Raw genomic sequence first — 24,567 nt, 5'->3', positions numbered from 1 at the left:
CTCCTCCAAAACTTAAAGCCGTTCTTCATCCCCACCCTGAAGTCCTTGCCCAGTTATCAGAGAATGCAGATGTGACCACCCCTGTTCCCTTCTTCTTCCTCACTTCATTCAACAAATGCTGAACAGGTCAGGCCCTGGACTAAGACGGGGATACAAGGCAGGACCCCAAAACAAAGGGTGGATCATCCCTCAGAGAACTTTAATTCCCTGGTGTCTCTTCAGGGATGACCCCTCTGGGATGGCCCCAATTCCAGCCCCACCCATCACCCCACCAACTACCCCCCATTCTACCTACCCAGGAAACTAGAGAGCACCCCTTCACTTTCTGTGCTGAGGTTCCAGGCATGATTTCATTCAGGAAAAAAAAAAAGTTCTGCTTTTTATAATACTATTGAAAGCTTCTGGTCTCTTTTATAGCCATTGGATTCGAGTAGTGTATGTTATATATATATATATATATATATTATATATATATATATATATATATATAATGCTTTGATATACAATATATTGTAATACATAATATTAATATATTATTATTTATAATAATATGTTAAGATATAACAGGAATTCTGAGCCAAACTGGACAGTGTTTAGCCACTCCTGTGGAAGGACCCACCTGCACTGCTCTGGCCTGACACTGGTGAGGAGCAAGGTGGTACTGTATCCTTGGATGAAGTCTCATGACAAGAAGCAGAGAGGTGAGTGCACACTGAGCTCAGGAACTGCTTTTTATTTTCACCTGATTTTTTTTTAATCAACCTGATTTTAATGGACAGATTTTGAGGTTTTATTATGCAACCCAACCCCACACCATCCTGGAGGGCTTTAGGAGAACCTTCTCTTGGGTTGCCACCACAGTTCCTTTCTGTCATTATGACAGGGAGAAGCTGGGAGACTTTATGAATCTTTTTTAAAGTCCATCCAGATGATCCCCTGCTGGGAGTTACTTTTTGCCTTGTCAGGACTGTTCTGGGCAATCCAGGACCTCCTAGAGGGCCAGTACCTAAGGTAGGAGACCCTATATCCACTGACAGTGGTGATCCTTCTTCTCCCAAGGCGTGGGCCTTATAATTTAAAAAGGTGTTTGAGGTTGGGCTTCTCTGACCCTTGCTCATTTTACCAGGGTACATGTTGGACAACATATTGAATTTAGGTACTGAAACCTGAGGCCCATAGTTACTGTATTTCATTCACTTTTAAAAACGTATTTCTCATTAGATTCCCTGCAGAACTCTGCTGAAGGAGCAGTACCTCCTCAGCCACAGGAAGTGACAACTCCCTTAGTCCACAGCCTGGCCCATAGCCCATCCTCACTCATTACCCAACATCATTTTGTCCTCACATAACCTTCTTGGTCAGCCTCATCACTAAACTCCAAGAGGCCCCTCCAGAAAGCCTGCAGACCACTTCTCTTCTGGGAGTGACTAAGCAGAGCTTAATCAGACCCAGATGAGATTTGTTTCTCGGAGAGTGCACATCCTTGTGGATTCCAGGATAGACCTGGACCCATAGGGTGCAAGTTTGAATCTTGGGTATACAACTTTACTTTGAATAAGTTACAAATATCCCTGGTCCCTGTATTCTTATCTGCAAAATAAAAGTTTAAAATAGTCCTTACTTCCTAGTGTTGCTTAAGGATTTAAATGAGAGAAGGTGTGCTATATGTTTAAGCTATACCTGACACATAATAAGTCATCAATAGACATTAGATACTGTTATTTTGGCAAGTGCTGGTATTGACATTGGCTTTGCCACATTCATCCATCTGCTCATTTAAAAGGTATTTATTGAACACCTATGATATATCAGCTATTATGATCAGCCACAAGATAAGGATTGCCATTTTACATAAATTATAAATATATATACAGATTTTAATGTGTTAGCTCTTCTGAATTTTTTTAACATGATAAACCTGCATTTAAAATGCTCATCTCCCCAGATTCCTGATTTAAAAGTTTTATTTCCCCAGTTAAGAAAGCCTCCAGTGGCCAATCCACCAAGACTTCTGAGAGCAAAGTTTCACTGTCAGCTTCAAGAGGACCAAGTTAGGAAATTCATGGCAGGACTTTTAAATTTTCATTTCCAATTAGGTTTTACAAAATGTAGACATTATTTTTCTCTACATTTATATTCCCCTCTATTGAGATAAATACTGTCTAAATGAACCATATTAAAATAAATAAAAGGTATTTAACCAGCTCCTAGAATAATGAAAATAAAAGCAAAAATAAACAAATGGGACCTAATTAAACTTAAAAGGTTTTGTGCAGCTAAGGATACCATTAACAAAATGAAAAGACAACATACAGAATGGGAGAAAATATTTGCAAGTGATGTGACCGACAAGAGACTAATTTCCAAAATATATAAACAGCTCATACAGCTTAATATCAAAAAACAAACAACTGAATCAAAAAATGAGCAGAAGACCTACATAGACATCTCTCCAAAGAAGACATCCAGACAGCCAACAAGCACATGAAAAGATGCTCAACATCACTAATTGTTAGAAAAATGCAAATCAAAACTACAATGAAATATCACCTCACACCAGTCAGTATGGCCATTATTAAAAAGCCTACAAACGATAAATGTTGGAGAAGGTGTGAAGAAAAAGAAACCTTCCTACACTGTTGATGGGAGTGAAAATTGGTGCAGCCACTATGAAGGACAGTATGGAGGTTCCTTAAAAAACTAAAAATAAACTTACTATATGATCTAGCAATCCCACTCCTAGGCATATATCCAGAGAAAAATATAATTTGAAGACACGTGCATCCCAATGTTCATGGCAGCACTATTTACAATAGCCATGAAAGACATGGAAACAACCTAAATGTCCATTGACAGATAAATGGATAAAGAAGATGTGGTATATTTAAACAATGGAATACTACTCAGCCATAAAAAGGATAAAATAATGCCATTTGCAGCAACATGGATGGACCTAGAGATTGTTATTCTAAGAGAGGTAAGCCAGAAAGAGAAAGAAGAATACCATATGATATGACTTATATGTGGGATCTTAAAAAAAAAGGACAGAAATGAACTTATCTACAAAACAGAAACAGACTCACATAGAGAATAAACTTATGGTAAGGGGGTAAAAGGGGTGGGAAAGGATAAACTGGGAATTCAAAAATTGCACCTCTTGGGGAGTGGTGGTTTCATAGGTGTATATATCTATCAAAATACATCAAAATGTATATCTGAAATATGTGTAGTTTATTGTATAGAAATTATACCACAATAAAGGTGTTAAAAAAAGGTAAAAATATATTTAAAAGACAGACATTATGTCTTGACAGATTTACTGCTCTGGTAGCTGGTCCTGGGGAGGGGAGGGTCCCTACTTCCAGCCTTCAAGGGATTCATGGTTACAAAGTCAGGTCCTAGAGGAATGTGGCCAGGTTTCAAATCCCAGCTTCTAACATTCTTCCTGGGTGACCTTAGGCAAGTTGCTGACTCTCTCTGTGCTCTGTTTTCCTGATCTATAAAGGCGGGCAATAAAAATACCTACTCTGCAAGAATGTTAGGGGACTGAAATCAAGTAATACATCTAAAACATCAGTTAGTAACAAAATAAAATAAAACAAAACAAAACATCAGTAAGTGCATAATAAATATTAGCTATCAGTGCCAGTCACTGATCAACAATTTTTCCCCAAGAGTCAGTCTTGTAGATACAGATTTCCTCCTAAAAGGAGAATTCTTCACCAAACTTTTAAAATTTCACAAAATCCTATTCAGCTGTCCCATGTTTCATTAAATATGAGGAGTAATATCCATTTTTAGACATGACAGCTGAGGCTCCAGGAGTTGTTCTCTAAGTTTATAAAACTTACAGGTATGTCAGAAAAATAGCACAAATTCACATCATGTGACTCCAATTCCAAAGCTTTTTTTTTTTTTTTTTGACCTTTGTATACCAATGGGCCAGGAAAAAAAATGACCAAGTTCTTACAAAAAAACCATAAACTTTTCAGAAAGTACCTCTGGCAGGATACTTTTAAGTCATTAAAGTCAACATGCAGCCATTCTTCAAGAAAGCTCCATGTAGAATTAGAATACAAATAGGTATTGAATTCCAAAATAGGCAATCACAGTAGGTGTAAGAATCATAAAGCCAGTTTTGTCAGAGATTGTGCAATAGAGGGAAACATACTCTGCCTCTCCAATCCATCAGTTTGAAAACTGGGTGAAGTCTTAACAGAAATTGGAGAGCAGTCCAGGGTTTCCTGCTGGATGAAGATAAAGCAGCAGACCAGTGAGAACAGCCCTCTAGCCTCTGACTTGGGCTGGCTCAGCAGGGACTGGTAGAAGAGAAGCCATTCAAAAGTTATACAGAACATGGAGACCCTCCAGAGGGCCAGGGACCATGGTAGGCACTTTACACATTACCCTAGTAATTCTGTATGTTAGAGGGCCAGAGCCAAAGGAGGGTACTTCCAAAAGGCTGTTTTAACACAGCTTTACTTTTTTAAAAAGATTACCAGGAAATGTCAACTGCCTGATCTTGACTCTCACTCCACCCCTTCATATCTCCTCATTTATCATTTTTGTTGAAACCTCTTGGCTAGTATGTGCTGTTTGTACTATAGTTTTCATCTACCCTTTCTCCACTCCTTATCCTTGAACCTCGTCCACCTCACCCCACCCCACCCCATTCCTCATATCAACCAGCAAAATTTGTATTTGTTAGGAATCCTCTTTCAATAAAGTATCTGAAGAGCTATTCTTATGAACCCAAGTGACATTTGATTAACGTGAATTCTGATATCAACACTTTATTCATGATCAATTGACAAGAAAATTATGAGAGATTCCTCTCAGATATTTGAAGGTAGTTCTGCCATTGTATTCTGTTTCCAGGCTCAAAAGTCTCAAAATTCTTCTCTCAGTCCTCACACCTTTAAGCACATCTATGGTGTTTCTTCTCCACAGATGTTCTGCTCATATTCTTAGTGTTTTCCAGATTGGACAGAGTTCATTTATTAGTTGCCACATGTCAGCTGCCCCACAATGAATTCCATTTGCATCTGTCAATGAGTAGCTTTGATCAAATTGTATATTTGGACACTGCCTTTCATTAATCCATCTTAAACTCTATATTTAAAGTAAAAAATAATAAATTTGGTGAGGTCCTCATCATTTGACTTGAGGACACATGTGCAGATAACACAGTGGTTAAAAGCACAGTCTGCCCGGTGAACCCTAGCCCCATCCACTTGCATTACAGAGTAATATTGGGCAAATTATTTAACCTCTTTGTGCCTCAATATGTTGCAAGGATTAAGTGGTTAATATTTGAAATATATTACATATTATATATAATATATACAAATATATTATACACGTTTATTATATGTGTCAGGTATTCTCAAGTGATTGATATACATGTATATTACATATATCAATATATATCTCAATATATCTATATCTATCTGTATCTATATCTATATCTATGTATATGCTATTATTGCCAGTTTAAAATTGGGTGCATTGTCTGTTTAGATGAACACTTAGTAATAATAAACTGATTGTTTTATTTTTTCTGTCTTTATTTTTGATGCAACCCTAAGAGTAGGAATTTTGATTGGGAAAGGAGGCAGGTTTGGGACAAGAAGCAGAGTAGATAGAGATAAGGAAAGGTGTGGGTCTTGAGGTATGAAAGATGTACATGTTTATTTGGTAGTTTTGTAAAAGTGCTACCAGAAGAGAAAGTGAGAGAGGAGGTGATGTTTCTGTCACACACATTACTCAGAATTTTTTTCACTGAAAGTTTATTAGGGACAGAAAATTAGGGACAGAAAGCAATTAGTGCCCACATTGCCCTCACCTCTCCCGGCATCTGCCATGACACAGCCTGGCCCATCAACCAGCGTTGATTTGTTCCCCATGCCAAAATGTCCCGGAGTCAAAATCACTGCACCAAGAAGACCTTGTAAGATGTCAAGCACCCAGTTCTTTAACAGGTGAGGTATTGTTACATTGTGAAAGTGTGAAGGTGAAATGGGTAGACTTCAAAACCCACATTCTAGTTCAGGCCCACGTGTGAGTGTGCCTGCTGGTGGAAAAGGCTGGAGAGCAGAGTGTGCCCTTGGCACAGCCATCATCAAAAGCTGCAGGACCTAGAAAGACTAAAACCAGGTCTCACTTAGACCAGAGGAAAGAAATAAGTGAGAGGTCCCGGAGGATTGAAACACCCAGCTGAGCCGCTCTCCTAAGCCAGCATTTGCTCAGTAAATTTGGGACAGGAAGCAGTTAGTGCCCACATTGCCCTCACCTCTCCCGGCATCTACTGTGACACAGCCTGGCCCATCAACCAGCATTCATTCCCACAGAGCTCGGGGACACTGCAGATTCCCTCTCAACATGACGCTCCAGGTACATTTTTTCCCTTGAGTCATTGGAACAGGCTACATAATTTGTAAGGCCTGGTGCAAAATGAAAATGTAGGGGCTCAAAGTTCAAAAGTTATTGCGAGTTTCAGGATGACGACAGTGGAGCATCAAACCCAATGCGAGGCCCTTCTGAGCAGGAGGCTGTGGTCTTTAGGCCACTGAAGTCAGCCCTGTCTGCCATGGATCAGTTCTCTGGGAAACAGACACCGAAACCCTGAAGTCTGCATGCACGAGGCTTATTGTGAAGAGCTCTTGGAAACCCATCTCTAAGGGGTGAGGAAGCAGCATTGGGCAAAGGAGAAGCGGAACCGTGATACTGTCATGGCCGAGGCCTCGGAGGATCCCTGAGGAGCCCTGGAGTGAGGTTGCCTGCGTAGAGGCAAGGGGCCTGGGCCTTACACCCCGAAACACTTAAGACTCAACACTCATTGGACGCAGGCTTGCTGGGTGGAGGCGAGGCTTCGGGCAAGGTGGCTCTTCTCTGCCAGGGTAATACCCAAAGGAGCTCGCCAGGCGCAGATCATCAGCCGCCAACTCGCCGAATAAAGCCTCTTTCAGCAAAGAGATCCCGGCGGAGCGCCACAGCATCCACTGCGTATGCCACCCGCAACAATCAATAGCGGGTATTTTCCATTCCTGAAATAGATGTTGCAGTTGATGACCTTCTAAGACCACTGTGAAAAGGTCGCTTCAATAACACAAAACAAGGCAAATAGCAAGAAAAGAATACCAGGAAATGTGTCGGGATGGGGTGCCACTCCTCCGCGTCGGGGCCGAAGATCCAGCACTGATTTTACAGGGAAGCTTGGCAACTGAAGCAGGTGCTTTAGAAACTTGGCAGCTTTTGTATTGTTTTTATTTTCTGTATTTATTTTCTTAAATTTTCCCTTTTCATATTGAACAGATGCCAGCATTTTCAAAATTAAATCTATTAAAAAACAAGAGGAAAAACAAAAGGCCAGTTCTTGTCCTTATTGGGCTGGAGAGGTGAGGGCCAGCATGGGGACAGGGAAGTGGTAGAGGATCTGGAAGCGTTAGAGCCCCCCAGGGCCGGGTGAACGTTCAGAAAGGAGCAGGGACCCTTGTTCTCAGGCCTGAAGATCTCATTTATTCACACCACAGAGGCATCTGTGTCTTGTTTAAATGAAGGGCCCTCTGCAGGCTTATAGGGTCTATTTTAGATTCCAGTGCCAAAGCTTCTGAGATAATGGATTTAAAAGTCTTATCCGTTATGTTAATAACAATAATTAAGGCTTCTGATTATGATAAACCCATCTTTGGAAATAACTCTCCACCAAATAGGCCAGATTAACACAAGTGTTTTTCAGACTCTCAAAACCACAAAATGTGTTTATAACTACCAGTGAGGAAGGAAAAGATGTTCTGAACACAAAATTCAGAAATTCATCACTGAGAAATTATTTTCTGGCTGCTTTAAAACTGCAAAATTTAAAGCTCAGTAGTTTGTGATTCTATATGTAGCAAAAATTTTAAATTTTTAAGTAAATTCAATTAGTAAATTTTCACTGCACTGAAACTAATACAGTGATAAGCATTAATTATTATAAAAATGCTTATTTTATAAATGAAAAGGTCAATAATTTTTTAATATTTCTAAATGGAGTGTATTTATAAAATGGGTTAGAGTGTATTGTTTATCTTTCAGATTTGCAGCGCATTTTACCTTAATCTGAAGTTTGATTCCCTCCTTTCATCCCAATGTTTGTGGGTTTTATGTGTGTAATTCTGAATGAAGTTTCTATGTGAAGTAGGTGCTCAGAAATGGTTTTATCCTCTGGGACCATGGACTAAACTGTTTACGGGCTCCAAGTTACTAAAAGAAACAAACAAAGGGAAATAAATACCTCCATGAGAAAGAGCCCTGAGGCTCTGCCTCCCCTTCCTAAGCCTCAGAGCTATGCCAAGGCCATCCTCTCAGAAGTTCTAACTTACAGGAAAGAGCCAAATCCTGAATTTCTTCCTCCATACCACCCTCTACACCCAGCAGAATCTTGATTTAATGACAGCCTCCTGAGGAAGTTCAGATCCATTAGAACAATATTCTGATCCGAGGAAATGTGTGTATGTGTATTTGGAAGAGGGACAGGGAAACCCTTACATTCATTTTACCCCCCCACCCCCACTGGCTTCCAAGGGCCTCCTGAGAACCCCTCAAGCCATTGAATATTGAAAAGTGCCTTCCTAAATACTGCCTGATTTGCGCAGGACTGTTGTCAGGATCAAAATGGGATTCTGCCATGAAAACAAAGAAGAAAGGATTCCAAGGACTAACAGATGCTTCTCTTGTTCATAATGCTTTGTACAATTCCAAACAAGTAAACCAACAATAAAATGAGTATCCTCCAACAAGACTAATAGCTGCATGAAGATAAAATACATGCCTTTTCTCTCTACCTTTGTACAGTTAGAGCCTTAGTAAATATTCATTGACTGTAAAAGAACATAGTTTACTCTCCCAGCATACACAGTAAAGTGTATGTTTGAGCCCCAGGGGTGCTCTCAGTGATTAAGCTGGATGGTCTTCCAAAGATTCATCCATAAAATGCATAACAGTCAACATTTATTGAGTGTTCCACCAGGCAGCACGATTCTAAGTGCTTTACATGCTTGTAATACCTATGAGGGATATCTTATTATCACACTCCCTTTTATATGGGAAAATTGAGATGTTAAGTAACTTGCCAAAAGTCATATGGCCAATGAGTGTCAGAGCTTGGTTTCAAACAAACAGGAAGGTCTTGCATCAAACCCTAGGTTCTCAACCACTAAACCTCAGCAGAATAAAAGCAGATGCTGGTCACTGGTTACTGGAGCCCATTTCCTTTGTCAGGGTCCTGTGTTCAACCCAGACAAAACCAGATGAACTCTTGGTTCCAACTCCGTTCAACCAGCCAACTCTAGCCTTTTGAAAATGCAAAAATGGAGGCTCCAATGTGTAAATTGTCTTGCAATACTTTGTTAGGCATCTAGCTGAGGTAGGTGTGGTACCACTGCAGTCAGTGAACTATTTAGTTCTAAATCATCGCAGTGTCTCAGCTTCAGGATCTAAATATGTTTGGGGAAGTGAGTGAATGTCTTGAATTTGATTTAGTTCTTCTGGAAACCACCACGCCTGCTTGGTATACAAAACACAAGCTTCCCAGTCCTATTTGTAGCTAGATGCAGGATTTTACTGATCATGGCAGAGGACTCATGTGGGGCGTGTGTTAAACTTTGCAAATTTGCCAGGTTCCGTTCTCAGATTCAAGTTCAGGAAGCCTGAGGTTTTTAGCCTCTTTAGCTAGCAAACCAAGTGTTTCTAGTATCAGAAAGACACTGCCCTGAATTGGAAGGGATACTTCTTATCTGCCTGAGGCTTGGCTAAATAGAATGAACTTGTGTATTTTCTTTTCAAAGAAACCAGGACAAATCTCCTTATCCCTCCCTGGCCTGAAGCATCCCCTCTGGTGGTCAGAGCACACATCTCCCTGTGTGGCTCAGCCCCCTTCTTCTTGGTTTGGCTGGGTTCCTGGGAAAGGCCACACCACTGAGAAGGAGCCCCACAGCATCCTGCGCCCAGCCTTCACTCAACCTGCATGCATGCCAGATTTGACTGCATCCAGGCCACCAAGATACACAGACAAGCTGGGATTCAGTTTGCAAGGCCCAATTTCCATCCCCCGCTGGTGTCAACAAGTCACTGCAATCATAACCTTCTGGGTTCCTTCAGAACAAGCCAGTTATCTGCTAGACTTCCTTTGTTCTTCAGGGCTTTATCTTGGCATCTCTGCCAAGGACATGTTTTGTCTGGATCCATTACCCTGGCCTCTGCACATCTCTGGGAAGCTGAGCTAAGAGAAACATGGCCTAGGAGGTAGAAGGGGAGTGAGGCTGAATGCAGGACCGTACAAGGGAAATGTACTCCCAGGATCAGATGCTCATTGGACCAATGACTAGCATCTTCCCAAGACTGCCATGAGCCCCTCAAACTTTTCAGAGACTGGACTGCTGGCCAGAGCAAGGACATGCCAGCCTTCTTGGGATCCCTTTCTGTATAATCGGAATGGAGGTAAAGATAAGGATTTTGTCTTCTCTGTTAAAGAGGGTCAATGTACAATGCCATCTGCACTGGTTTGGGTTTTGCAGTGGGAGCTGAAACTCGCGGACCATGGTATTCACTGATAATGAATAGCTGTGGTGAAAGTGGCTGCTCCCCCAAGAGCTTGTACAGCATAATCAATCATGTGCAACTCTGCTGCTGCCACATCTACTCAGAAAAGTCCTGCACATCATTTTAAGCCCAGTTCAAATCTCTCTCCTCTCAGATTCCCTCCTCTGACTTCTAAAGGCTCCTTCAGCAAGTGGTGATTATCACATGGCTTATTCAGATATTTTATATGGGGTGATAGCTTCCCAATATCTTCCAGAGAGGAGAAAGAGTGTCTCTTTCACCTATACATTCACCATAGCATCCAAAAATTGAGGCTTACATACAGTAGGTGCTCAATAAAAGTTACATTAATAACAGCCTTGTGTAGAGGAAAATAGACTCAGTCATGTGGACTATAATATTTAACATTTATTTATTGGCAGAGATTGAAGTGAAAAAGGAGTTGGTCAGCCCTTTTAAATACATACTAAGTGAAACATCCACTGACACAATAACCTGGTTTAATGATATGAACTTTGACTCTGTGATAATTGATTACCCTTAAAACCATCCTGGATTTGTTTCCCTACAGAAAAGCAGGGCACTGAGCACAGTTCTGTGAAACATTCCTTTAAAGAGATTTCTCAGCACTAAATAAAAGAGTGGCTTCTTAATGTTGCAAAAGGGGTCCAGCTGTTCGTTTTGGCCAGAGACAAGAACTGAGCTCGCTCTAAATGGAGATGGCAGGAAAAGATAAACATGGCTGTATGATGTCATTGAAATGGGCTTATTTTTGTCAGAAGCCAAATTCAAATACCCTCAGGAAAATAGGTTGTTTGTTTTGCTTTGAATTACTACAGTTTTCTAAAATTCATTTTTGCCTCTGTAGGTGATGGAATTTTCCAGTGGACTCCAAGTTCCATGGAGAGAGGCATGGAAACCTGTACTCTTCTGGGTGCCTGGAAAGAGTGCACACCAGAACCTCCACTAACCTCTGCTGAAGGCAGAGGCATCCCTTCTGGAGGAATGTAGTCCACAGGGAGCATGGCTTGGCTAATGGTCAGTGTCTTTGGTGAACATAGCTCTGGGTCAGGTATACAGTTTAGGAAGGGGTGCATGGGCTGAATTCTAGCCCCACTGGTCCCCTCTTGTTTAATACAACTGACCTCCACTGTGCCAGGCAGCCCTGAAACCTTGGATAATAGCCCTTACTCCTCCTACAGCCCCTATCCTTCAGGAGGGCACAGGAGAACATATTATTGGCAACTGGAGGCTCTCTTAGAACAAAGCACGGTGTAAAGGGTATTGAATACTCACTATGTGCTAAGCACTTTGGGGAATATGCAAGCATTTACTGAATCAATGAAAAAGCAAATGAGAGAACAAGTCTCTATTCGTGGCAATACTGGATGGGGCTCAAAACACATCCCTAGGAAGGGATGGAAGCAGAGAAGCTAAACACCATCTGATCATACAAAAAATAAATTTCCTGCTAGTACAAAGAGTAGGAATGTTTTTATTCCTGATTTTTCCATTCAATCCTAATGTCTTAGATTAAATACTAATTGCCCCATTTTCCAGCTAGAAGAAAAAGCCCTTAATCTTTAAAATTTGGATCTCATTGTGGATTTGTGTCTGTAAGTATGATGTGGCACCAGATCCCACCAGAAATCCTACGTCATTTTCTTTCCTTACTCGGCATCCCAGATCATCCTGAAATGGAAATCTTTCTATGAGAACAGAACGGAGGATGCAAATATATGCCTGAGGAATTCATTTTAAAATAGTTTTGAAAAAACGTTAAGAACCCTTTCTCTGTCATGTCACTTTCCAAGCTTTAGGGTCTACCGTGGGAGGCAGGGTTAAGACAACTCCCCTCCAAGTCAGTACGCTCTGACATCTTCAAGCTTGAACCTTCCTGTATTATTATTTAACCAGAAACAAGCTAACGCAATCTTTCACTGTAATTTGCTAAGTTACCCACAGATGGTTTACGACAGGCTTTCTCAACCTCAACTCTATGGAGATTTGGGGTGAGATAATTCTTTTTGTGGGTGGGGAGGTGGTAGTCCTGTACGTTGTCAAAAGTTTAGCAGCATCCTTGACCTCTTCTCATTAGATGACAGTAGCACATCTCCCTCCCTTAGCTATAACAACCAAAAATGTCTCCAGACATTGCCAAACACCCCTGACTGAGAAACACTGATTTAGAGTAGCACTACTTCTCAAAGTTCAGTCAGACACAAGGAGCCAGCTAGCATCTGAAAGTCAACAGAGAAGAACTCTACCTGCTGCTGTGATGACAAGGACTTAGGACAAGTGAGTTGAAATTCTCTCATTTGTCCAGGTCCAGTAAATTAAGGTACTGAGCAAATAGTTTACTACAAATAAGAAGTGATTTGGTGTACCATCACTGGCCAACGCTAAGATCTTGCTGATTCTTTTTGAACAGACAAAGATTTTTTTGAATATAATATATTTTTACAGTGTATCTGTCTATCAGTAGCTTTAGCAACAAATGACAAAAGCCCAGTTCAAAGTGGCTTAAGCAAAAAAGAGAAGCTTTTTATTGGGACATATAACAGAAAATTTAGGGATAGAATTGCCCTTAAGTATATGTGGATCAAGGTATTCAAATAATGACACCAGTAATATTTTACTTTCTTCTTTGGGTTATATTTTTCTCTATGTTGGCCTTATTTTCAAGATGCTTTCCCTAGACAGTGACAGAGCCAGCCACTGAAGGTCCAGGCTGATACCCTACAAACTCCAGTGGAGAGAGAATGTCTCTTTTCCAAGAGCTCTGGCCAAAATTCCAACGTTAAGTCTCATTGACCTGACTTGGATCAGGTATCCATCCATGAGCCAATCATTGCAGCCAGAGAAATGGAACACTCCAGATAATTTCCCAGGCTTGTCAGCACAGCCTGTGGTAGACGGCCTCTAAGATGGCCTCCACTGGTTCCTGTCTCCTGGTTTTCCTGACCTCATGTATTCTCCCCTTCTTGAGTGTAGGCTGGACTCACTTCTAATGAATAGAATTCAGCAAAAGTGATGTTATCACTTCCGAGATTATGCTACAGAAAGACTGCGACTTCTGCCTCACTCATCCTGCCATACTGTGAACTGCCCTATGAAGAGAGCTACGTGGCAAGAAATTGATGGCTCTGTCCAAGGACAGCAAGAACTCAACACCTGCCAACTGCCATGTGGGTGAGCTTAGGAGATCTCCCCTCAGCTGAGCCTTAAGATGATTTCAACACTAACTAACACCTTATAGCAGTTTCATGAGAAATCTTAAGGGCAAGACAGACAGAAAGGCTACACTCAAATTCCTGACCCATAGAAGCTACCAGATATTGTTGGTTGTTTTAAGCCATTAAGTTAGGTTGTTTGTTATACAGCAATAGATAACTAACACACACACGTAACACCCCCAGGAATACAAGATAGGGAGCTTTTCACCAAACACCATGGCCTGAGATTGGGTGAGACATAGCTCAAAGGAATTCTGGTGCTCAAAAACACTACTCATTATAACATCCAATTTAGGCTGTTTTCACTGAACATATAAGTTTCAAAATATAAAAAGAAAGCACTCTTCTAACCCCCCTAGCCATAGGGGGAAAATTGGCAGACTTTCATATGAGTATCAATAATCAATTTGTAATGACCTAGTTTACCAGAGGCTTTGTAAAACCACATGTCCTGGGGGCAGTAAGGGGAGCTCAGTGTTGACAGTTGTTTTTTCCTTTATTCACCCTAGAGATGGAAACTGCTGGAGACCAAGTTTAAGTGGAACTTTTCTATTGGTTTAGATCTCTCTGCTCTGAATTTTTAGTTTCCATTACTACATAAGCCCTAAAGTCTCCTTGTTGACAAAGACAGTTTATGTTCTCTTCCCATTAAACAGGAAAATTAAACAGCCTAAGAAGCTGAAATATCGATGAATCTTTTGCCACAGTATCATAAATTTGTAGTTCCATTTTGAAATTTTAACATTGAGATCTTGATTAGAATTTTTCTTCCAAAGTGTCCTGGAAGCACTAAAATAAGGTACTTGTAAGACTCTGAATTGCCTCAGGTGCTCCAGAACACACAATATACAGGACAGAATTCCTGTTTTCTTACTTCCATGTCCTGATTTACCGTGTCTGGCTCATGGTAAATACATTTGGAAAAATAAAACCCCTCTCCAGAATTTGATCACAATAAGAATGAAAGTTAAATAAAGTACTAAGAAGACAGTGACCTGCTAATGATAACCCACTGGAGCCCAAGTCTCTTTGAATTGTACATGATGAAAAGTCACACAGTGGTGAGAGCTCAGGAAGTGACTTGAATACTGGGAGAACTCAACGTCAAGAGTACCATTACTTAGGACCATTTGAAGTGCATTTTTTATGTAGCTTCTACAGAATGTGGTATTTGATAGAATAGGGCATGATCAATTTATTTTTAGATAGTTTGATCTAGTAAAATGCTGAGCATGATGCTGATGGACTTAGTTTATGTGTGTTTTCAGATTAATAGCTGCTCAATGAGCTATTGGATATCTGTGATCCTTCCATTAACATTGAGATCCTCACTAACCACGTTTCTTTGTAATGAACTGAGCACACTTCTAAAGATCTGTCTATTCATAGTTAAGGTAAAAAACTTCCTGTTCTGTTCCTATGACCTAACTTTAGTCAAGTCGTGGAGAAGAAGAAAGCTGTATCAAATGAGATCTTTGAAGAGCCAAGGTTTCCATCCAAGGCCAAATTAAGAAAGAGTCTTACTTGTCTGTCTTTGCATATTTCTCAAAAAAAAAAAAAAGCTTCAAAATATTTTTTTTAAGTTTTATTTTCTTAATTTGCATTGATCTGTATTTCCCAAGACCATCAGAATTTCACTAATGGCAACAGGATAGTATTTCTGTAACCCTGACCCACTCACATTTTTGAGGCATCTAGCTCCCTTAAAATTCTCCCAAGTAGCCGAGGAGTTCCTGGATGTATTAAGTGAGTGTGGGAGTGGAGATGACTTGACTATTTGAATACTTTGAACACTTTGAATAGAAAGTACCGTTCCCTTCTGCAAGTTCCTGTAGCTGCAGCATGTAACCTGCTGGTTCCTTCTCTTCTGTTTTGGAGACTGCTGCCTCTCAGAGTCAGATCTAGGACAGACCCCACCTGCCTTATTCCAACATCTCCCGTGTCACATGCTCCAGCAGTCCCCTCACTGAAGTGCAGCAGTGTCTTCTGCTTTCAAGCTCCTATAGATACAAGTGAAAAGGCTACTGGCTTTTTTAGTTTTACTACTTCATCTCCCTAGGATTCTGGCCCAGGAAAAAGAGCAAATCCCAAAAGTTGTAATTGAGCTCTCTCCTGATGCTGGCCTCCCATCCTTGAGCCAAGTTTGTGTAGAGGACCCTCTCTACCCTAAAAGGTGAGTCTTGCCACCCTAACGGCCATCCAGACTTGTCTGAAAACCTAAGATATATAGTTTAGGCCCTCAAGTTTAGACATCCCAAGTTCTCACACCAGGAGGTAAACACTGTAGATGTGAGTTAAGTAAGACTGAGCCCACATGTGAAACATACCACAATGTGTTTGGGGGTTCCAAAATAATTTTCTTGTATTTGTCTTAATGAAAGTAAATTCAAGAAACAATTAGTATTGACTATGGCATGTAAGCAAATGAATTAAAGAATTTAATACTTATTTTTCTCTGCTTCAAAAGTGACCTAACTTTAAAGCATTTTGGCTTTAAGAAGAATGAAGAATCAGACTCTGAAATTAAACCATCACTTAGAAGCTACATTAAATTGGCAGGGGTGGGGGTATAGCTCAGTGGTAGAGTTCCTGCTTAGCATGCATAAAGTTCTGGATTCAATCCCCAGTATCTCCATTAAAAATAAATAAATAAATAAACCTAATTACTTCTAAAAAATAAAAATAAAAAATAATTTAAAAAAAAATTTTTTAAAAAGAAGCTATGTTAAATTCACCCTATCTATCTCTCAGAGCCTCAGTTTCCTAATTTACAAAATGGAGATCACACAGCTGTTACCCATTGTATTATTACAGGATTAAATGAGCTAATGAATATAAACAGAGCACAGTACCTGGCATAGAGTAAGCACCCAGCCAAGCTTTTAGCCACTATGTGTATGGCTCGTGCATGGACACCAAAATTTCTTTATATTATAATACGGATTCTCAAAAGCATCTCAAAAGCATTTTCATAGCTCCACTAGACAGTGGTCAAAGCATTTATGAAAAGGCTGGTTGCTATTTTAGAAAACCGACCTCAAATCTTGATGAAGAGTGACATTTCTAATTTTTCCTGCTACTGTGTAAATAGCACAAAATTCTCACAAATAAATAGCATCATTTTGTATAAACAGATTCCTAGCTTGCTCTGCAGCAGAGGGCAGCTCCTCACAAATTCTTTTGCGAATGCGCTGGTTTGTCCCAGAATCGATCCATGCTGAGTTTACTATTCAGACCAGATTACTACCAGGCAGTTGGAATGGTCAAATTCCCACAGCCAATTTTCTATAAAAATCCCAAGTAATTGAAATGGGAGGAGGGTACCCAGTAAAAGTCAGTGTGAATAATTTAGCACAGTAGCTGTCTGCAGCCTCTGAGGCAACAAATTCAAGACGTTTTATTAGAGGGTTGATGAAGCCACTATTGTCTCCAAAGCCTCCTGGCTGCAACCCACCCATCTCATCAGGAAAAGCAGAGCGGGGAAACAAGCAGCCTGCGGGATCTAGGATTAACCCTTCTCTGATGCTGGAGTGATCCTGTGAATGCCAAATGTGAGCAGTGTTATTGCATATGACATCTTTCTAAAGGTCATTGTTGAGAAGCATCATGACTGGCTGCAGTGGTCACTAAACAGAGGCCCTGTGTCCCTCCCCAGCTATGTTGATCTCTCAAGGGGTTGAACACATCTGCTAGGGATAAGGATAGGCTGGTTGCTGTTTTAGAAAACTAGCCTCAAATCTCAATTGACATATCTCATTTTTTCCTGCCCCTGGGTAACTGGAACAAAATTCTCACAAATAAATGCCCTCTGTCCCTAGTCAGGACTAGTCAGAAGTTGGGGACACAAATGACAGAAACCCAACTCAAATTAAATTCAGTAAAAAGGAAACTTGTTGACCCATGCCACTGTATAAGAATAGAAAGTTACTCACAGGATTGAATGAAGCTCTAGATTACAATGAAGTTCACTAGAAATCAATGACTCAGGTCAGAGTCTCTGTATCTCAAGGGCCCTGTGGTCAGAGGGGTAGAAGTGGACATCCAACACCAGAAAAAGGTGTTTGGAATAACGTGATGAGCTATCAAATTAAAATGAGAGGTTCTGAACGTCCTGTGAGCTATTCCAGTTACCTACATGTTCATAAAAACCATCTAAAGAGTTTACTGGTATAAAACCCTGTGGCCAGCTGTTATGGATTGAATTGTGTCCCACTCCCCCAAAGTTCATATTTGAGGCTTTGACTTTCTCCAACCTTCTGAGTTCTTAGCCAAGACCCCTATAATAAAAGATAGATTAAAAAGAGAAGAAACAAACAAGTTTATTAACTTGTGTACATCGTGTATATGGGTGAGATACCTTGTGAAAAAGAAGTAACTCTCCGAGGTGGCTTTAAACTCTAGCTCAAACTTCAGCTAAAGACAAAAGAAAGAAAGGTGTGAGAGGAGGCCAGTTCTAGGGGGTTACCTGGAAAAGGAAGGTAAACGGTACGGTTTGTTATACAGATTTAAACAAGTACCTTCTCCATTGATAACGTTCTCTTGCGCATCAGAGTCATCCTTCTCTTCCTAATAGAGACACCCTTACAATGGAGAGTTCCTTTATAAATAAAAATGTTTCTTACAAAAGGGTAACTTCTATTTCTTCTGTGTCTGCTGTTTCTCAAAATAATCAGCTCAAAATAATCCTTATGCCAAGGAGGCATATTCTGCTACCCTTCAATATTTTTACCCCTGGCTCTTTTCCTGCAAGGCCATCGCTGGCTGATTGTGTCCCTCAATCGAAGATTGTATCTTCTCTCAAAGCAGTTTGCTCCTACATGACTCTCTTCTCCCCTCAAAGCCTCAGGCCCAGGGTTGGAAACAGTTCTTCTGGTCGCAGCCCTGGGCCACTGCACTATCTCTTCCGCTTCTTCTATGCCCACATTTCTGCAAACAGTCACTCTAAAATAAACCCTTTCCAAATCATCCGAATTTGAATGTGACATCTGCTTCTCAGACTGATAGAGCTCTCTACAAAACAGAGGTGGGAAGCTGAAAGACAAAGCCTTCTTTTCCCCTCCACCTGAAAAAAGGATCACAGATAGTATCCAAAGTACACTGGGCCCTAACACATAAAGTCCAAGTCAGATGAGATTTTTTTTTCTTAATGTGCTGTCTGTCATTAGAAATCACCTGCTTAAATAATAATGTAGGTATTTTTATTGACTTTAGGGGTCTTTTTCATCTTTGCTTTCTAATTATACTTACAGCTTTGAGTCTGTGGCCACAGTATTAGGGTCAGCTTATTAGTTGAAACCTGTCTTTGTCCATGATTTTGACTGCTCAGGATATCTACCTGTGTTGTGGTCAACAACATGTCATGTTTTTGTTTTTTCAAAGATTTTTCAGAGCTCAATATCTGAAAAGTATGACAAAGTTTAAACATTTGGGGTTCTTGGGGTTCCCCTTCCTTTTGCCAGTGACCTCAGCTCCTTCTCTCATTTCACCAGCTTCACGTTTAATAATTCTCTACTCCGAAGGCAGATTGCCCATTTATTTAACGTCTACCATCTACCAGGCATTGCACATTATTTTCATTCTGAAAGCAACCCTATGAGGCAGATCTAATTATCCCATTTTTATAATCAAGGAGACAGGCTCTGGAATGTGATCTATCCAATATGACCCAACCGGTGAGTGGCACAAGATGGGAAGGAAGGCACTAGGTCTCAGTGATCCCCAAGAGCGTGATCCACGCCACCTGGGATTCTGCTGCTGCCTGCTGCCCTTTGACCTGCTGCCCTTTGACCTGCTTACTCTTCCCCGCCGTGTGCCTTCACCTGGGTCTGTAATACTTAGCCTGGAATGCTGTTCCCACTGTGATCCTCCCTAGCCCTTGACTCAGACCTCACCTCCAACGTTTCTTCCATGGCTCACTTCACCCAACTGTGGGGCACGGCTGCTGACAGGTTAATAAACATAGGTATGAACAAATGCTTTCCAGAATTTCACTCAGAGATGGAAGCATCTCAGTTGTGGGCTGTTTCCATCTCCTGAGCTAGAACTTCGTTTCTTCCTTTTTTTCCTTCCTTTTATGTTGTGTTAATTTCTGGTGGGTGCACAGCATAGTGATTCATTTATAAAATATATATATATTTATAAATAAATTATACACACACATATACATATATATTTCTTTTCATATTCTTTTTTCATTATAGGCCATTACAAGGTATTGAATATAGTTCCCTGTACTATACAGAAGAAACTTGGCGTTTATCTATTTTATACACGGTAGTTAATATCTACAAATCCCAAGCTCCCAATTTAGAACTTCTGTTTCTTGAGGCTGAAACATATTTTTCTACTTCTTTGGCACCCTCATCTGACCGTTCCCACAGTCTATTTCAGTTCTCAGCACAGAGGACATCCTCAACAGATGCCACTGACTGACCAGGAGAATTAAAACACTGGAAATTTCAAAAAGTTTTGCCTGTGAAGGCGAAGTACATCATTCCTCCCCTGCTTTTCAAAGAAATATTTTCTAAAGAATACTGTATTTTCCCTTGTGATATTTTCCCTTGTGATTTCCCTGAGGAACTAAGCAGGAGATGTCAGAACTGTTGGTGGACAGATTTATTTGCACTCAGTGCTCTACTCTGTCTGTTGTGCCTTTATGAATTTTAAAGGAAAAAAAGAGAAATTTTTAGGTCAAGAATTCATCTGTTGAAAGGCTCTGTGCTAGAGCCTATGGGGAGGAGAGGCCTTGTGGCTTCATCAAGAGTCAGAACACTGCTTGTGTGTTTTGCCTCACCACTGACTTTCTTAGAAGGGGGCTTTGGCAGGGTTGTTTACTCTGATTCTATGCCTCAATATTTAAATCTCAAAATGAAGAGAGCTCCTTCTTGTCTAACAACATGGGGTTCAGGGCAAAAGGAGTCTGCAACTCAAAGATAAAACAGATTAATGTAATTTGAGGGGCCCTGGAGAGACTTCCCAGCCCCCAAACATCTCCCTTTGGCTTGCTCCTGGATAGAAAAAGAAACCTCACATTTATCTCATCTTCCGTTAGGCAGTGAGGGCCTGGTTAAAAATATAGATCTATTATCTAGGAAGATACAATACTATTTTGCCTTTATTCTAAGATGTATATTTCACCCACATTTTAATATTTCCAAATTGAGATGCATTTTTACAATCAGTGTGACTCTTTAATGCAGTAGTGCTTCTTTATTTCCCTTTAATAGTTGCTAAGTTCATCTTTATTAAATAGATAAGAACCTCTGAAAAACCTGTTAAAAACTGAGACACCTGGATCCCATAGGGACAAGTGCCGATTCAGGAGGTCTCAAATGTGATGAGGAATTTGCATTTGCAACAAGCATCCCAGGTGATTCTGAGCAGGTAGCCCTGCTTCAAGAGTACCCCAGTAATTTATTTGCTTAGTTCAGAGATTATGGTCTTTATGGGTCTTAGTTGTGAGTTTGTAAGGTGTGTCCTTAGAGGCTGCTTGGGTCCTCAGTCACTGGGTCTGCAGTTCAGGACCAGACAATGGGGAGAGAGCTCCCCTTCAATCATGGGTCCTGCATTTTCTCAGTTCCATTATGTTCTGCCATTTTTCCCTGAAATGCTCGTATTTTAGCATCTAAACTTCATCTCCCAGATGACTTTCACTTTCCAAGATTTCACAGTATTTATGTAGATTAGTAAGTTTCTGCCCTTGAGAAACTCACACTAGAATCAGCAGATCTTGCAAACTGACCTGAGCAAGATTACTGATGCTTAAATGGGAGCCACAGGAATCAGTAATGTCAGCTACTCTCCTCTACAACTGGGTTACTCAGTTATGATCAAAGTAAGCCACCGGCCAAATTCGGCTGCACCTACAGACACTTATTAAAAAGGAGAGTATATAACCTTGCATGCAAGGTTCTCTCAAAACAATTGCCAGGATTCCAGAGGTAGGATTCTGTCCCCAGCGTAGTCAGAATGGGGCAACCAGAATCCTTGAGTTCATGGCTAGACCCAAGGCCAAGTAAAGGCTTACCTCAGGCATCATCCTAAGGATACTGGTTATAATTCTAGCTGAACATGTATATCCTATTCGTGCAAGAGTAGAGGGTCTAATGCACTTCTTTTGAATATCTTTATATTTACCAAGGAGATCTCACTTCTGACTTTCATCATGTTAATCAGTTTCACCAACAAAAAAAAAAAGTTCTGACACAAACTATGCTAATTGGCAAAGTACTCATATTGATGGAGATGTGAATAACAGAAGTTCTTTGCCTCCGATTATGCATTCTTGATTAGAGTCCAGAAACTTTTGGTTAGAGCCTAAACTAGGTGATATACACATAAAATAGCACTGTATATTCAGAAGTATTTAAAAATAAATAGCAGCTCTCTTAAGATGGCATGAGTCTCCCACACACATTGTGGTACAAGGCAATAATGCCTCTGGCAAAAGTATGAAACCAGGCTCTGAGGACAGAGACAAGGGAGTGACTAATTCTCTCTGGCAGATGGGAAATGAAGGGGTAAGGACCAGAATATGCTCACAGAGGAGATGTCCCAAACTGAGTTTATTTAAATGAGTAGGAATGTGTCAGTTAAGCAGACTCGGGGTACACCCAGCAAAGGGAAACAGTGAGGGCCCAGCACGGAGTCTGGAGAAGCTACACACCTCCCTAGGGGAGGGTAGACTGATGAGCACATGATGATGATGGGGGAGATGGACTAGAACTAGCCAGGAAATAGACAACAAAGAACCTTCAAGTTCCTGCTCCACGGCTTGCTCTTTACCAGGTAGGCAATCAGAAGTGAGACAGCAATCTCTTCCCTACTCCAACTTTGGGTCAGAACATGGATCATCATACTGTGAGACCGACATAGATCCAACCTGGGCCAGGCTTCTTCCCAAGCCTTTCTGACTAAAATCCCAGAGCCCTGAATATCCACTCCATCCACACTGCGGTTTTTTTCCCATAAAAATCCGAGTAGAAAGGCCATGGTCCCTAGAGTCATTTACTGGTTGGATGAAAGGGTGACTTGGACAAATTTCTTTACCTCTCTGACCCGAGTGTCCTCATCTGTAAAACGGGGATAATTACTTCCTTCTAAGGATTGTTATAAAGGTCACAACAGTGCCTGGTAGAGGGGAAATGCTCAACTAATTTTATTTTTAGTGTCTGTGTCTTTTAAATCTTTATCATTATTTTTCCTTGTTTATGAATTCTTAGAAAGAATAAGATCTATGTTATACAAGTAGTATTTTATCTCTCTATAGCTAGAGATTACCATTCACTGACCTTGTGCCATAAATCTTATTCTAAATCCTTAAAAATCTGGAAGTTTAGCCCTGAGGCTACTTACCCAGCTAAATTCCATAAATCTCTCTTATCTGTCAGTTGGTCTTATCAGGGTTAGGCTCTCTTGTTTCCAGAAAAAACAACAAGGACTATTTTCTGTTTCTAGTCCCAGACGCAACAAGAAAATCACATATACCAGCTCTAAAGCTTTTTCCTTCCTGTTTTGTGTCTGTTCATACGTGTAACAGCTCTAAACTTTGAGAATCATGATGGCCAGTGGGCTGGCAGGGCTGCCTTTCACTGCCTGAGTTAGAACAAGGTTTAACCTAAATGCCCTTGGCAACTTTTCTTGCAGGAGAAGCACCTTTTTCAAAGGAAACCTCGTTAGCCCTAACAGGATTCTCAGTGAAGTCCCTACCAGGAAGTTCCTCCATACACATTCTCCTCTCATACAGCCCCTCCTCTCAGAAAAACAAACTCGGGTTAATGAAACAGAGCTATGTCCTTTTCTCTTACTGATCTGATTCTGAGCAGGATTTTAAACAGCCACTTTCTTGCTCTCTTTAAAGAGACTGACACTTTAATCCAGAGCTGCAAGCTGCAATCACTAGCACTTTAAATCAAATTTAAATTCTTATAGGCAGGTTTTCTGCTGATCCTCAATTTACCATTGGCCCTCCCAAGCTGCCCAATTGTGGCACAGCCCCTACATCACACACCATTACCCGCCTGCCCTTGAAGGCATCAGGGTAAACCCCATCCCAGGCACCCATCATTATAACCATTGCCACACTACAGGCAGCTTACCCCACTAACTAGCCACTTGGCAAAACCAGGATTGTTCACCCCATAATGGGAGTTTTGTTGTGGGGTGAGATGATGAGGGGGAAGAGCAAAGTTCTCTGACTATAGCCTGGATTAGGAGCCCTGGGGTAGGGAAACTGGTGGCTAGGGGCCCGCGTAACGCTGCTGTGTGGAATGTCACTGACTGGGCAAAATGATGACAGATTGCTTCCATCACCTTCCCCAGAGTCAGTGCAGGCCCTGGTGAAAACTGCAACAAAGGCAGCCTTTGTTACAGCCAGTGTCCAGGGACAGGAGAAGGAAGAGGGACCATGGCACTGTGTCATGTGGGAAAATTTCATGAATTAATTGATAACTGTCTATGTAAGGATACCATTTACAATTCAGTCATTCTCAAACTTTTTCAGTGAAATGTTCCCTAATCATAGAGGAAAGTAGATATATATGTACATATGGACAACAGTCTAGTATGCAGCCAGGCAGTCATCTGAAAGCTGAAATACCTGTAAAATGTATATAAATACTCCATTATATTCCATAATACAACTGTTTATTGTGACATAGTGTAATTTTCAACTTTAAAATTTTAGTTAAAATTGTGTGAAAAGCTAAGTAGTTTGAGCAAAATTGACCTCCGGGATGACAGTTGCTCCATG

The 24,567-nt window shown here is 40.8% G+C and overlaps 1 long non-coding RNA gene across 2 annotated transcripts in view; it reads left to right on the top strand.

Moving 5' to 3' along the window:
- LOC116150657 (uncharacterized) overlaps positions 1 to 16,265 on the top strand; it is a 36,546-nt gene extending 20,281 nt beyond the window's left edge. Inside the window, exons 3-5 of one of the 2 annotated variants that reach the window (XR_004134370.2) lie at positions 559 to 701; positions 11,450 to 11,619; positions 13,576 to 16,265. This is a non-coding gene — a long non-coding RNA (uncharacterized LOC116150657). The remainder of the gene's footprint in view (positions 1 to 558; positions 702 to 11,449; positions 11,620 to 13,575) is intronic. The other variant, XR_010378291.1, reaches the window with a different exon arrangement.
- The last annotated feature ends 8,302 nt before the right edge of the window (positions 16,266 to 24,567 follow it).

Source organism: Camelus dromedarius, chromosome 3 (genome assembly GCF_036321535.1).
Source record: "Camelus dromedarius isolate mCamDro1 chromosome 3, mCamDro1.pat, whole genome shotgun sequence".
NCBI classification, from domain to species: Eukaryota; Metazoa; Chordata; class Mammalia; order Artiodactyla; family Camelidae; genus Camelus; species Camelus dromedarius.
The sequence above is the reverse complement of the archived record's forward strand: the minus strand, read 5'-3'. Positions and strand labels throughout refer to the sequence as shown.